This window comes from Lampetra fluviatilis, chromosome 3, assembly GCF_964198595.1.
Source record: "Lampetra fluviatilis chromosome 3, kcLamFluv1.1, whole genome shotgun sequence".
Classification (NCBI taxonomy): Eukaryota; Metazoa; Chordata; class Hyperoartia; order Petromyzontiformes; family Petromyzontidae; genus Lampetra; species Lampetra fluviatilis.
The window spans coordinates 7,197,704-7,212,052 of NC_136277.1; the positions used below are offsets into that span (position 1 = coordinate 7,197,704).

At 49.5% G+C, this 14,349-nt stretch overlaps 1 long non-coding RNA gene across 1 annotated transcript; it reads left to right on the plus strand.

Annotated features, from left to right (window-relative positions):
- Positions 1 to 7,475: 7,475 nt before the first annotated feature.
- LOC144948893 (uncharacterized) lies at positions 7,476 to 8,210 on the plus strand. The gene is made up of 3 exons (XR_013640208.1): positions 7,476 to 7,551; positions 7,899 to 7,958; positions 8,153 to 8,210. It is a non-coding gene; the product is annotated as an uncharacterized LOC144948893 (long non-coding RNA).
- Positions 8,211 to 14,349: the final 6,139 nt, after the last annotated feature.

Consider the following 14,349-nt stretch of genomic DNA (forward strand, 5'->3'; position numbering starts at 1 on the left):
GAGAGGTGCGGGAGGGGAACAGAGGAGGAAGAGATGGAAGGGAATGGAGAGGAGTGGGGAGAGAGTGAAAGGGCGTGAAACGGAGAGAGAGGCAAAGCGACAATCAGTGGGAGTGAGGATTAGGGAGACACAAAGAGACATTGAGATGGGAACGGGAGAGGTGGGAATGAGAAGTGCGAGGGTGAGAGGTGTGGAAGAGTGAGAAAGGTAGAAGAAAGTGAGGGAAGTGGGTGAGACAATGAAGGGGGGGAAATAATTTAGAGGGAGTAGTAGAAGAGGGGGCAGAGGAAGAGAGAAGCTGATAGACACAGAGACAACGTGAGAAATCTAGATACATTGTGGATTACAGTACAGAGAAGGCACCTGAACGGTGGAGAGAGATATGGTTCTATGTAAAAATCAAAGTTTTGCTGGCTGTCTGGCTGTGCAGGATGTACAGACGGTCACCTCCAAAAGACGTTGGGGTTGCTAGTTAAATATGGGTTCTGGGGCCTATGAAGTGAGGACATGTTCTATCATTCATAGGCCAAATACCATCTACCGTGTGGGCAGAGTCCTGGATTCATCAGGAAGCAAGCCTTGATAAGAGAAGTGTCAATGCTTCTGGAGATTGGGGAAATTTCAGAAGTTCCAGGAGAAGAGGGGCTTTGGGATCCTACTTGAGGTTCTTTACGGTGCTCAAGGGATCCGGCGGCACAGGGAGAGTTTTGACCTGAACAAATATTTGTCATTTTGCGTCTGTATCATAGTCTGGAATAACATTAGAGAAAAGATTCTGCTTCTACGCATTTTATTTACCAATAGCATTTAAAATAAGTAAAATTTCACCCAAATATTACATAAATTGAAGTGTTTATTTTCTTGTGTATGACAATCCCTTGAGTCTAGCCTTTAATATACTTCATTTTTATTTGTTCGACAATTTGGGCCGTTGCATGGGAAATATTAATGGAGTTATGGGCAAGGACTATTCCATAATATGGTCTCAAAATTAATTGACAACCAGGTAACTTTGGATGTGCTATGAGATATAAGTTGAGAACTTTTAATATAAGGTCTCTCAGGTTATTGGCTCCATAATGTGCACACAGTCAGTCATGCACCTGGTGCTGGAACACAACTCATTTTCTCAGCACACATCCCCGTTCAGCATATGGTTTATTACAGATACACGTGAAAGGGGTGAGGATAGCGGCCCACCACAGTCCACATGCAACACCAAGGAGATCACGGACATTTCCTCACCCCGTGATGTCGCGTTATTACCTCTCCACCTAATGTCCTTGTGCCAAATGTGGACTTTGTCAAGTGGGTTTACTTTAAAAGAGTTGTTAAATGTTTGACGCGTTTAGGGTACGTGGCAAGTGCACTTTTCATATGCACGTCGTAAAGATTGAGTGGGCATACCGTGCTAAAGAGGATGTATTCATTGCTGTGATGTTTCCGTCTCGAGTTAATCCCTCATGCGGTTTATCTGCAAATATTTAAGCATCCGCCTTTTTGCATTGATGATAGCGTGCCTGTTCAATATATATTTGGATATTTTCGTAATTCATTTGACTAGAGTTCCACTTTAATAATGCATTTGATTATAAGTAGTCTGTCCCAGAATCTAATTAATAGTATGTATGTGGTCGATGGGAGACCTATCCTGAACTCAATTTGTACAATTTAGGTATACAGAGGAATACATCTGAAAAACCCATTCCAGTTGGAATACCTAGGGCAGTTATTGACGATTTGATATCATGCTGAAAATTGAGAAAGCATGGAGATAGGCATTAAAAAAATGAATGAAGAGACAGGAAGAGGGCCATGTGTATTCGAGAATATAAGAACATTGCGTGGATTGGGCAGGACAAATCAGTGGAAAGGATGCTGGCTGGAAAATGCATGGAAATACATCCATCGTGGAGATGGAGCAAGGATGTTGGATTGTGTGCAGGACCTAAATGGATTGTTACATTGGAAGACCATGAGAGATGGTCACGGATTAGGGAGGCCTTCATTCAGCAGTGATCATGCATGACTGATGACCCATCTTGAAATCATAAATCACTTTAACTTGGTGACTGTCTCACACGCTACAGCTCTGGTGCTCTAGTCTTGCCTTGTATCTATGTTTTCTGTATCCTACCATTGCTTTGTCGTGGTACAGGAGCATGCTGAGACTGTAAATGTGTTTGTGAATAAATAATTGTAAAAACATTGAGTCATGAAAGCAGTCGCCATCACGCAAGCCTTCAATCATGCGGCTGTAAAGGACAATGCTGCCACCTGCAGTCTGTTGCCCTAAGTCTGGTCTTACAAGGTGAGGGATCGGATATGGAAGCCGGTAGCATGGACTGACAAAGCATACTGCAAAGAAAAATAAATCACACAATTAGACATGGAAAATGTGTAATGTGAACCTTGTCACTGGTTTAAACATCTGAAAAGGTCCGCAGTACAGAAATGTCCTTTACTCAGTCAATTTTAGCTGGGCAAAGACATAAATTTATCTGTCTACTGTATCCAAGCTCACTCCGTGGCAAGTGACCTCATATCGCTAAGTTGTGCGGTCACTTTGAAATTATTGTTTGGGTCCAACAGAAGCTTCTGTGATAATGCAATAACACGAAAGCACAAATTGATACGAAATAGTCGGGGTCTTCTTGCTGAATCTCAGTGCTGCTCCTCTGCACCAGCAACTGTGAGTAGCAGCAGCGGGAATCCCACATCATTGCCATGGCCACAGTCTATCCAAAGATGACTAATGTTGGCTTTCTACCACGTGATAGCGCTTTTATCGACCTTGGAGGGTGATGAGGCAACACCTTGACCCGGATGAGGACTCTCAACCGCCCGTTGGTGAGTTGAGGGCTCTAGAAAAAAATCCACCCTGCCAAGCACCACGATGATCACACCCATGCAATGTGTAGCACCGTATGCATGCAATCGTATTATTATTTAATGATAATAATTACACGGGGATTAACCAGTAGACAGCTCGTAAGTAGCAAATGCATCTACATAGAAACTACACGGATTAACAAGGCGTACACAGCGGCTTCAGGGCAGTACTTGTGTCTATATAGAACATATATGAGGAATAGCAAGGGGCGCACAGCGACTAGCAAGGGAGTACACGGGACTACATAGAAACTCCATAGGGATTAACAAGGCGTACACAGCGATAATCATGAGTACACGTAACTACTCAGACACTACACAGCTACAGTATTTAAAAGGAGTACACAGTGACTAGCAAGGAGACACATTCGTCTATATAGACAATACACAGGGATTCTCAACGCGTAGACAGTGACTAGCAAGGGAGTACCCGTGGAGTGGCATGGCGTTGGAAGAAGAGATGGGCCTGTATATTTTTGGCCACTTGTAACGAGTTAATGTCCGCTTAATCGATGGTATGTATGGTAGATCGGAGGTCCATTGCCAACGCGAGCATCTTCTCCATGACGAGGGTATCAATTCGCTCCTCCCACACCTTGGGGTACGCTGCCTTCGCCAACTTTAGCAGGGAGCTCTGGTAGGCAAGGGGAGTTTCGTGCTCCCTGCGACGTCTATCCACGACGCTGGTGGCGGATGGTCGCTGCTGAAGCGCTTGCTGCAGGGTGGCGCGATCTGCAGGCGGCACAGTGAGGAAGGCCGCCAACGCTTCATCGTCGAGTGCCGATGGTAGAGCTTGAAGCGCCACCTCTTCTGACCACCCCGACGTTTTAGCGCTTGTGGTGAACCTGCGCTGGAAGGCGGCCCAGTCGCCTTCTGAAGCGGAAAACTCCTTGAGCGCCGGCAGCCTCTGCTGTAACGACTGTGGCTTCGTAGACGAGCCGGCAGTCGGTGTGGTGGGAGCAGCCAGTACAGTGGCAATGGCGGCCGCTCGTGGCTGCCGCGCAGGCAATGACGCGGAAATTGACGCCGATTGGCGAGTCGTAACAGCAGCCAATTTTGAATCGTCCGCGGGCGTTGCTGATGGTGAGGCCGCGATGGCGATTTCAGCTGCTGGTCCGCCGAGATGCAGGTTGTTTAAAAAAAGATGCTGCAGCCTGCAGGAGGTCGGCGACACGCGCGTGTGTCGTGCGTAACGTCTCCTGCGACGGCGGCGAGGTGTTCGATGGATGGCCGGCGTACTGCGCTGAGGGAGGCACGCCCTCGGTCCTCCCCCGTGGGCTGTCAGAAGGCAGCAGCGCGTCTTCGGCATAATCCTCATGCGTCCCGGTACGTTGGACTCTGCTAAAAGACTCGGGATTCTCTTTTAGCCCCGTCGCCCCCCCACCCCCCATTGTTCCATTCCCTGGCTACCACATTCAGATAAGCCCCCCCTTAACTTGTATTTAAGAGCTTGCCTCTTGGATTATTCCTCACTTGATACAGTAAATTTTGCTGTGACGGTCCCACCTGATGACGGAGACTTGTGTTGCTTCCGAAACATCGTGATTTATTATTTTATTTCTATTATTTTTATTTTGTATTTTTTACCTACGTGACTTTACCGAAAAAACCTAAGAATATGAATCCTTGCAGTCACGAAAGCTTCAAATCGAGATTTACTGCACGGTCTTTAGTGTAGGACATGAAACTCCTGTGGCGAGTTTCTGTTTGAAGAGCTCGATGTTCGTGCGTCAAAGTCCTCATGTCAAATTCACAAACCATTTTGGGACGTGACCATTTCAAACAAGCAAATAAGAAAACAGCCGTGAGAGAGAGAGCGAATTTAGCGTCTAGAGAAAGCCCAGTTACCCACACGCAGCATCGCTTGCTTCGCTTATTCACGAGTGGTAGAGGGCTCCGATATGGGCCACGGTCACAGGACGTCACTCACAAGTGGAAGCTTGCCAGCTCAAGTCCCAGCTGGGCGGGTGAACACAGTTCAGTTCAGTACCCATAGAATGACCACCACGTTGCGGGAATTGAACAGTAAACGCATTGAGGGGCTGATCCCCCGCTATAGTCAGTGTGCTCCATGTGCCGGCTGCCCAGTGGCACCGCTCAGGGCCAATCCGGCGTGATCCTCGCTCCCTCGCAGGGGAGAAGCCGCTGCTGTCCATAGCCACAGGCGCAGCGCGTAGTCGTAGCCGTAGCGGTGATCGGCGCACCACCGCGATGTGAACTCTGCGGCCCGAGGTCCATTCCCACGCCACAGCGAACGTCGGCGGTGAGTAGGCATCTCAACCGGTCCTGGCACCTTCACGAACCTACAATGGCCAGGGTAGTGAAGTATGATCAAACAACACCCATGACCGACACGGCGTGGGGAGACCTTTGTCCACAAATTGACTGTAAATTGTTTTGCATCCACTTCAGCTCCCTCTTAATTACAGAGCCTTCCACTGTGAATGTCGCAAAATGATGCCCAGTAATGCCTGAATTGTGTCTCCCATAAAATAAAATCGTTAACTCGCACAGCTACGTAGGGGTCGTCATTAGTACAGTCTTGAAGTTCATTATATAAAGTACTTTAGGAATAAGAAAAGTCGATACAATATGGTGGTTGATAAAATGTGTTTCTTCGCCATTGTGAGATTCAACAAAAAGTGCCACTCCATCTGCTGCTGTGAAATGTAAAACACCACACGGGTTGCATTCATATTCAGTAGCTCCTGTGAACACAATGTGTGTGCTGCGTGAGCTCTGGCGAGGCTTGCAAGGAACTGAGGGGTTTCGAACAATTCCCATACGGCCTGAAGCACCGCTCCGCATGCGTTTCAGGCAAATTGTCAGGCACCGTGCAGTAGAGCGGCACGCACTCCCGGTGTGTGTTCCACTGCCCAAGGAGACGCTCGTGTATCGTACTGCATCGCGCTGTGATAGCCTGAGCTGTGTGGGTCAGTGTGAGGAGGGGAGCCCCACCGGATGTGGAAGTGGAGATGGGGTCACAGCGGGGTATGGGTGAGACCGGGGGTGCCTGGCTGTTTGGATGAGTGATAGTGCAGTGGTTAGCGCACCGTGCTCTGAACCTGGTGACCTGAGACTGATGCTCGACCACGGGAGCAATCAGTGGGGAGTAATCTCTGAACCAGTTCTGGGCCTCCGTTGTTCAATGTGTAAACATCAGCACTGGCGAGCCACACGACCCACTCATGTGACACGTCAGCCTTCATAGGCGGCTGTACTAGCGGTGCGTGGCTTGTGGTTCTCCCTTCCTCCCAATGCAGCTGAAGCCCTGCTGAAGCGGCCGCACGCCTCCGACGACCTTGTGGGTGAGTATCTCTCCTCCAATCCCACCACGGCTGACCAACCCTCACCCACCCATCCACACCTCCTCTGTCGTGTCTCCAGCGTGACCCATCCGTTGGTGTTCCCATGCCATCTCAACTGCCCAGGCCCAACTTCCACCATAATAAAAAAGCCTTGAGAGGCAACTGGCTCTTGCCACAACTTGGTAAAGGCCACCACTGGCCAACTCGAGTGTCTTTTACAGGAGCCAAGAGGACAGTTGGTCTCTTACTGGTAGGAACGAAGTGAACCAGCCTACAATAGATTATATCGTCCGTCCGTCCGATGTCCGATTAGGTGTAGCAACATCGCCCCCTACTGCAAACACTTGGCAGGACCCTACAAAAACCTTTAGACTCAGTGACGCTTTCCTGGCTAAACAAGTGTAACATTCCCTTATAATTCCCTGAGATAGCTTTTAATTAAAACATTTTTCTGGCTAAACAAGTGTAACATTCCCTTATAATTCCCTGACATAGCTTTTAATTAAAAAAAATTAAATTAAAAATTAACTCACAGCGGCCTAAAGCCTACAGCTAGGCCTAAAGCCTAGAACTAGGCCTAAAACTCTCCCTTCGTATCGTACCCTCGCGTGTGTGAAAGGGAGTTAATGTTTAACAATGTTACATTCCCTGATGTTTTTAAATAGAAACATTTACATTTAAAGCTTTTACATTAATAATTAAAACATTTAAATTAAAAATTTACTCACAGCGGCCTAAAGCCTACAGCTAGGCCTAAAGCCTAGAACTAGGCCTCAAACTCTCCCTTCGTATCGTCCGATTAGGTGTAGCAACATCGCCCCCTACTGCAAACACTTGGCAGGACCCTACAAAACCCTTAGACTCAGTGAGGCTTTCCTGGCTAAACAAGTGTAATAATACATTATGTTTATATTCTTTGGTTATTCGTTCCTACCAACCCATCCCGCAGGGACCTGTTTATTTAACCTGAACAAACTCACCACCATCGCCAAAACCATCAAAGCACTTCCCAAACTTCACCTGACCAATAACAACCCCCGTGCTTCAGAGTCACGGACATTTATGTCTGTGAGATATTGTACACAGATATTGGATTATTGTTTTGAAATTAGCTAACATCACAAAGCAGGACCGTCCTAAAGAATAAGCGCCAGACTGAGCAAGGTTTACCTGGGTTGAATAATTGTCACTGTTCTTCGAGAGCGCGCTATCATTGCTGTGAGTGCCTCTGTGTGTGAGCGTTTTTCAGTCGCGTCTCTGTGCGTCCACTGTGCAGAATGCGCGCTCAGCAGCTGCTTCAACAACACGGAGTGCTTCCACAACTACCACCACGAGCTCGCTCAGAACCCCGGTGAGCAGGGAGGGTCCTTCCTTCCCCCCGCTACCCTCCACCCACCCCTCCACAGCTCCTATTCCCCCCACCTACTCCCCCGTGAGCCGAGGCTGGGCCGTGTTGTGAGTGCCCTGGGGACTGAGAGCGCGATTCCCGTGTAGGGCAGGGGGACTGATTAGGGCTGTAGATACACCGCGTCTATCCATCGATTCATTCCGACTCTTAATGCTCACGATATGCTTGCATAACAATTCGTGTTTTTATATATTAATATGTCTGTGTGCGGCTATCTCTCACTGGGTGCCCTGTGTGTGTGTGGATATATCTCACTGGGTGCCCTGTGTGTGTGTGTGCCTCGTGTGTAGCGTCTCACCGGGTGTTCAACCTCACGCTGTGCGCGTTCGTCTCCACCGACTACCCACTCGGTGAGTCCCGCACCGCGAGCCCCACGCGGGACACACAGACAACACCCAAGTATTTGTTTTTAAAAACTTAAGCCACGTTCTTAAGCATAGCACCCGGGCCAGGATGAAAGCCTGGAGTGAGTGGCTGAGCGGTGGTCGTGCCTCACCGCGTGCTCGTGCTGTCTCCTTCTTGGTGTCGTTGTCCATCGGTGCAGAGTGCGACCATCGCAACTGCACCCTGGACATCGCCGCCTGCAAGCACCTGGACATGGCGAGCATGCCGGGTACGAGTGCGCACACATGCACACGCGACTTGGAGCGCACGCAAGCACGAGTACACACAACACGCGCCGTCAATGCTCACGATTCGTCGAACAGGATCCATCACTGTGCTCTCTGCACACACGTGGAAGCGTTCGCGTGGGAATCGTTGAAGTGTCATATAGCCAAATTATGTGCGTATAGAGGTGGAGTGGCGGTGCAGTGGTTAGCGCACTGCGCGACGTAACCCGGCAAGTTCGATTTCCAGCCAGGCTAACATCGGTGGCGAGCGGCATCTGACCCGGCACTGGGTTTCCCGTCAATTCAACCAGCAGTGGCCAGCGTGGTGAAGTATGGCTAAACAACCCCCGTGACCGACGGCGCAGGGGTCATTTCATCCAACAGTGGACGGACAAAGCGCTGTTCACTGCCATGGTCGATGTGCCACTCCTCGCTTGCATGGAACGGTTTCCCCTGCAGTGGAGAGTGCAGGGCGAGTGTCGCTGCACGGCGCTGAGCGGGGACCGCGCGTGGGGCGGGGCTCACGCCGGGCCCCTCCCCCTTTAAAACGACTCTGGCCGCGACGGTGGTGCGCTCGTGTGAATGCGTGTGTGTTGACACTGTGTGTGTGTTGACACTCTGTGTGTGTGTGAATGTACGTGTGTGGGTTGACACTCTGTGTGTGTTGACACTCTGTGTGTGTGTGTTGACACTGTGTGGGTGTTGACACTGTGTGTGTTGACACTCTGTGTGTGTGTGTTGACACTCTGTGTGTGTGAATGTACGTGTGTGTGTTGACACTCTGTGGGTGTTGACACTCTGTGTGTGTGTTGACACTCTGTGTGTGTGTTCGTTCTGGTGGTTCCGGTGGTACTGGTTCTGCTCATCCTCTACTTGCGAAGACGTGAGAACCAGCGCTTCAGATGTATTCACACAAAAAACATAGATTCCCCGTATAGCCTTAACAGACTGTTGGAGCAAGTGCTGTTAGCGAACACCTATGAAGGCTGGGATGGCACACGAATGGTGGGTGGGTGGCCAGCACCACACCTTTGTCTCCATAGTGGTGATGTTTACACACTGCACCAGGTACTTATTTGAGGCTGAGTCGACATAGGGGAGGCCCAGAACCTGTTCAGATCATCACTGGTGTTGGCCGTGAGCAGGAATCGAACTTGAGTCACCTGGTTTGTAGCGCAGATGTTGCATTGCCGCTCTGTGTCTTTGTCACAAAGATACACACACTCACACACACGTGCATGTGCACACACACACGTGCATGTGCACACACGAACAGGACAGGCTGTACTGCTCTGAGAGCAGCTTGGGACATTCGGTGCTTCCCCTGCACTTCCAGTGACAACATCACCGAGAAACATGGCTTCAGGAGCAATCTCACCGAGCCCATCACCTTCAGAAGCAACCTCACCGAGCACCGCACCTCCAGGAGGAGACAAGAGCTTGGATAAGTTCCCATGGTGGTGATGTCTATCTGAGTCACCGTCCCAGCCACTCGCCTCGGCTGGCAGCACGCTGTGCCTCCTCCCACTGCGGTTTAATGTTGGTGTTGTTTAAATTTAACTTATTTTCAAAGTTTTGTTATGATTCAGTCTTTAGTTGTAGGCTCGAGTTTAACTATTTTAGTTGTTAACTTTAGGTTAAGGCACCGGCGTATGTTGTATTTATTGTCGTAAAATTTTACATTTTCATATTATTCGGTCAGCGTTCCTGAAATTTACTAATTTTTATTTTATAACAAGTCTGAGTTAGAATGTTGCCATCCTCACACGACAGCACTCATTGCTGTTGGTATTCCTGAGCCAGTGTTGTAAATTCCACAGTAACAGGTCAGGGAGCACTTTCTCAATATCACAACCGCGACTGACTTCCTACAAACCAATTTTACAAACCCCAATGGGAATATAGATTCGTTCAGTTCCTGCCCGAACAGGATTTCAACTTGCGGCCTGTCATGGTGAGTTGAGCTCTCAAACCACGATGCCATCGGATGCCTCCATGTCGGATATCGGCACCATCATCGCCACCGGTCCCTTAACCGTGGCACTGTGGGGGCTTCAGTGATGCTTTGGCGTTCAACTCTTTCCACCTCTCGCAGTCAACGTCTGTGACTGACCCCCTAATGGTCATGTCACCTCCACGCGAAGTTATTCACCTGAACAATGGGCGGTGTGTGGTAGTCGTTGGAAGCACCGCATCTCTAAAGATGATTCCAAGACTCACAGCTATAGAATGTAAATTACTACTGTTCATGCAATCGACAACAGTAATATATAAATTATTATATCAACAGCATTATGTTTCAAAAAATATTACAAGCAAACTGAGGCCGTTATGGTAATGTGAGCCGGCACAGGAAGCAGCAGGATCTGATCGTAAAATTAGATCTCAATTCACCACACGTGGCATCTCGTGGCACAAGGCTAATTGTCTCAGACCATTACAGTTCTGATTAAATACTTCTCGTCCTGCGATTATTGCGGTTGGCTGTGTACGGTGCGAAAAAAGTTAAGCATACGTACGTAGAGAATGCAGCATTAATTGTCGTGAATTAACAGGATTTCTCCAAGTGGAGTTGACTTCAATAACTCTGCCACCTAGCGACCCAACATCCCCTATCAGTTGTCAACCACCGCTCCCTGTGCCCTCTCACCTCGCCCCAACCTCTCTACTCCTCCCCTCTCTCTCACTGGCAGCTGTTTCCCTCCACAAGCACAAATCGTGAGGATGTTGCGAGTTCGACAGCGACATCCCACATGTCACCAAAGCTGTTACACATTACCTGGCACGTGTCACTTTGAGGACATTCATATTGGTCAGCCAATGTCAGATTATTAGTTTGTAATATTTAAGAAAAGTGTGTTTTGCAATGGATATATGAAGTTACATATTTTCTTGGTGGGGGTGTTAATCCCCAGAATAGCACGCGCCGTTCATTGCGTATTAGCAGATGCGTTCATGATGTCTGACCATAAATCATAAAACCGTGAACACTCAGACTGTGGGCTTGCAGAGTCGGTGTTCGGTGCTGCAGTGCGTCCTGTGTAGGGTACCCTGTTTTTCTCCATTAAGGCCAAATGTGCTCATTATTAATTTAAAATGTTATTTATATTGTTTTTAATGTATATACAGTACAACCTTGCATATCTGACCATCATCTATCCACTTTGCCCAATTAACCACCCAGCACTGTGCTTGTGCACGGTGTAGCGGTCATCTTCGATTGATGCTCACATATCTGACCTTTACACAAATCTGACCTTCACACAAATCCACCTGTAGCTCAGTCTGACGTAAGTCAGATATGTGATGCACTAACAGAAAAGAAAACCACATCGGTGCGACCACCACAGCAAACACGAGCACGTTCTGCAGGGTGCGCAGTGGCAATTCAGTGGCTGACTGGGGCTGCCTGATGCATGGCTGCGCAGCGTGGAGATGCAACTCAAGGCGAGGTAGCGTCGTGCCCCGTGATATTTTTGAGCTGCTGGAGCGCCATTATTTCGCCTATTTGGTTCACTTTTAAGGGATCGTGAAACCCCTATTGTATGTGGGACACGGTACATCCACCACGCTATCTCAAGGATACCCTACAGTCACCACAATCACCTCTGGGCATGCATACAATGGTGGGAGCAAGCAAGGCCATGAGGGCTTTGGTCGACAACCCTCCCACGAATGTTAATTCAATGTCAGAATCTCTGTCTTCAAGCGGTGCTTATCTCTGTGGAAAACAAATTCCACGTTTTTGTGGTGGTGGTGGTGGTGGTGGTCAGTACCTCGCTATAACGACGACTGTTGACGTCCCACAATGCGGTACTCATTTTAACCACACTGGAGCAATGATGGGCTGATAGGCCTCGGAAAGGTAAGGTAATTTACCCTTTTTACCGGGTAAAATGGTAAAGATAAAGGTGTCGACACCTTTACCTTTAAGGTAAAGGGTAGGGTAAAGGTAGCGCGGAAGAATTACCCGGTAGGGTAAAGGTAGAGTGAAATATTACCCGGGAAATACCTTGTTTACCGCTCGCTAAAAGCTCTGTGGCGCAGTTCGTGGCCTCCATATAAAATTGGAATCATCGAGAGTATTCTATATGAATAAAGCGCTCTACCTAGCATTTACCTGTTATAAACCTTTTTAATGTGGAGTACCCCAGTAATTACCCTGTCATCGGGTAATTTGAATGGGGTAAGGGTAAAAGGTAGGGTAAAGGTAGGCTCGTTGCTTTTGACCTTTTACCTTACCTTGCTATAGGGTTAGAGGTCAGGGTAGAGTGATTGTATTGTGGTAAGGTACAAGGTAGGGTAAGGGTAGGTTCGTTGTTTTTACCTCTTACCTTACCTTGCCGAGGCCTATGGGCTGAGTCAACCATCGGATTGTAACTCGCGGCGTTCTGCTTGCGAGTCGAGCTCTGTGTCACAGTATCACCCTCCCACAGAGCTCCGGTCTGGTGCGAGGCTTTCGAAGGATTTTGTGGCTTCGCGTTGTGTTAAATTTTTACTTAAAAATGCCACGACGTGAAAAATGATGCACACTGAACTCAGTGTTTCAGAATAAAACGCAACCTGTATTTGTATACGTGTGCATGTACAGCCACTGTGCCAATCCACGACTCGATGAGGGCCTCTCTACGCCGGTGCGGATTGTGGGGGTTAGTTGACTGCCTAGCAGCATGTTAACGTTATAACCTTTCCCATAGTCATAACCCTAGCCCTGATCCCTAAGCCTCTCTATAACCCTCCATGTCATCTTGACCTCATCTATAATAGGCTTAATGGTCTAATCACAATCCTGGCCTTAATCATAATACTAAACAATGTCCCTTTGTGACTCATCGCCAATGTTGATTCACAGAAAGGGCCTCCAGATTGAGTAGCATCACTTCCTCACGGTGCCACTTCTCTGCATTGTCGATCAAACGCGTCGGAGCGCGAGGAAGTTCACGCGCGGTGCTACTGCAGGGGTAATGGCACTGCTAGGAGACGGTGCCGCAGTCCTAGCGGCTGTGTGAGCTGGGGGCCGCTCCCTCGCGCTGGGGGCCGCTCCCTCGCGCTGGGGGCCGCTCCCTCGCGCTGGGGGCCGCTCCCTCGCGCTGGGGGCCGCTCCCTCGCGCTGGGGGCCGCTCCCTCGCGCTGGGGGCCGCTCCCTCGCGCTGGGGGCCGCTCCCTCGCGCTGGGGGCCGCTCCCTCGCGCTGGGGGCCGCTCCCTCGCGCTGGGGGCCGCTCCCTCGCGCTGGGGGCCGCTCCCTCGCGCTGGGGGCCGCTCCCTCGCGCTGGGGGCCGCTCCCTCGCGCTGGGGGCCGCTCCCTCGCGCTGGGGGCCGCTCCCTCGCGCTGGGGGCCGCTCCCTCGCGCTGGGGGCCGCTCCCTCGCGCTGGGGGCCGCTCCCTCGCGCTGCTGCTGCTGGCGCTGGGTGAGGGGAGGGGTCAAGCAGCGGGGCCCCAACCTGGCGGAAATTTCAGTGGAGAGCTCGAGGAGAACAAACCGGTTTAGTGAGTCCAATTTGATCAACAGTCACCTAAAGCCCACATTACAGCGACTCATTTATGAACTTGTTCTAAATTATAACCCACCTCAAATAAGTTAGATTTTTTTGTAAATGTGTAAGTCCATACGGTTGTGGTAGATTAACATTATGTCACGTAGCATTAGCTGTACTTTAGTTATAATACGCGTTTAAGTAGAGATAATAAACCTTGCTTTACACGAAATGTTATCTATGCAAGTCTATGTGCAGGGTATGCATCGCTGTACACGGTAGGAATATCATAATTCATCGATCAACATAGATTCTCGAAAATAATAATATCCAGCTCACAATATTTTTGTACATATTAAATAAAACTGAGCAAATGAAACAAGCTGTGTATTTGGTCATGCGTGTGCTGGTGAAGGAAGAGCCTCCACTGGAGGGATCTCCAGAGAGTCCCCTAGAGGGCACCAGGCCTCCTGCTCCACGTGTCTCGCAGTCGGGTTGTACTCTCGCGGCACCAGGAGCCGTTTCCACGCTCGCCGCGTGCTTCACACTCAGTTCTTCGAATCTCACGGACGCGGCGATTCCGTCTCCCCCTCATTGCGGCTGTTCTCACGCTGCCACGAGTCGATCTCAGGAACCCCACAGTGGCCTCGATCGC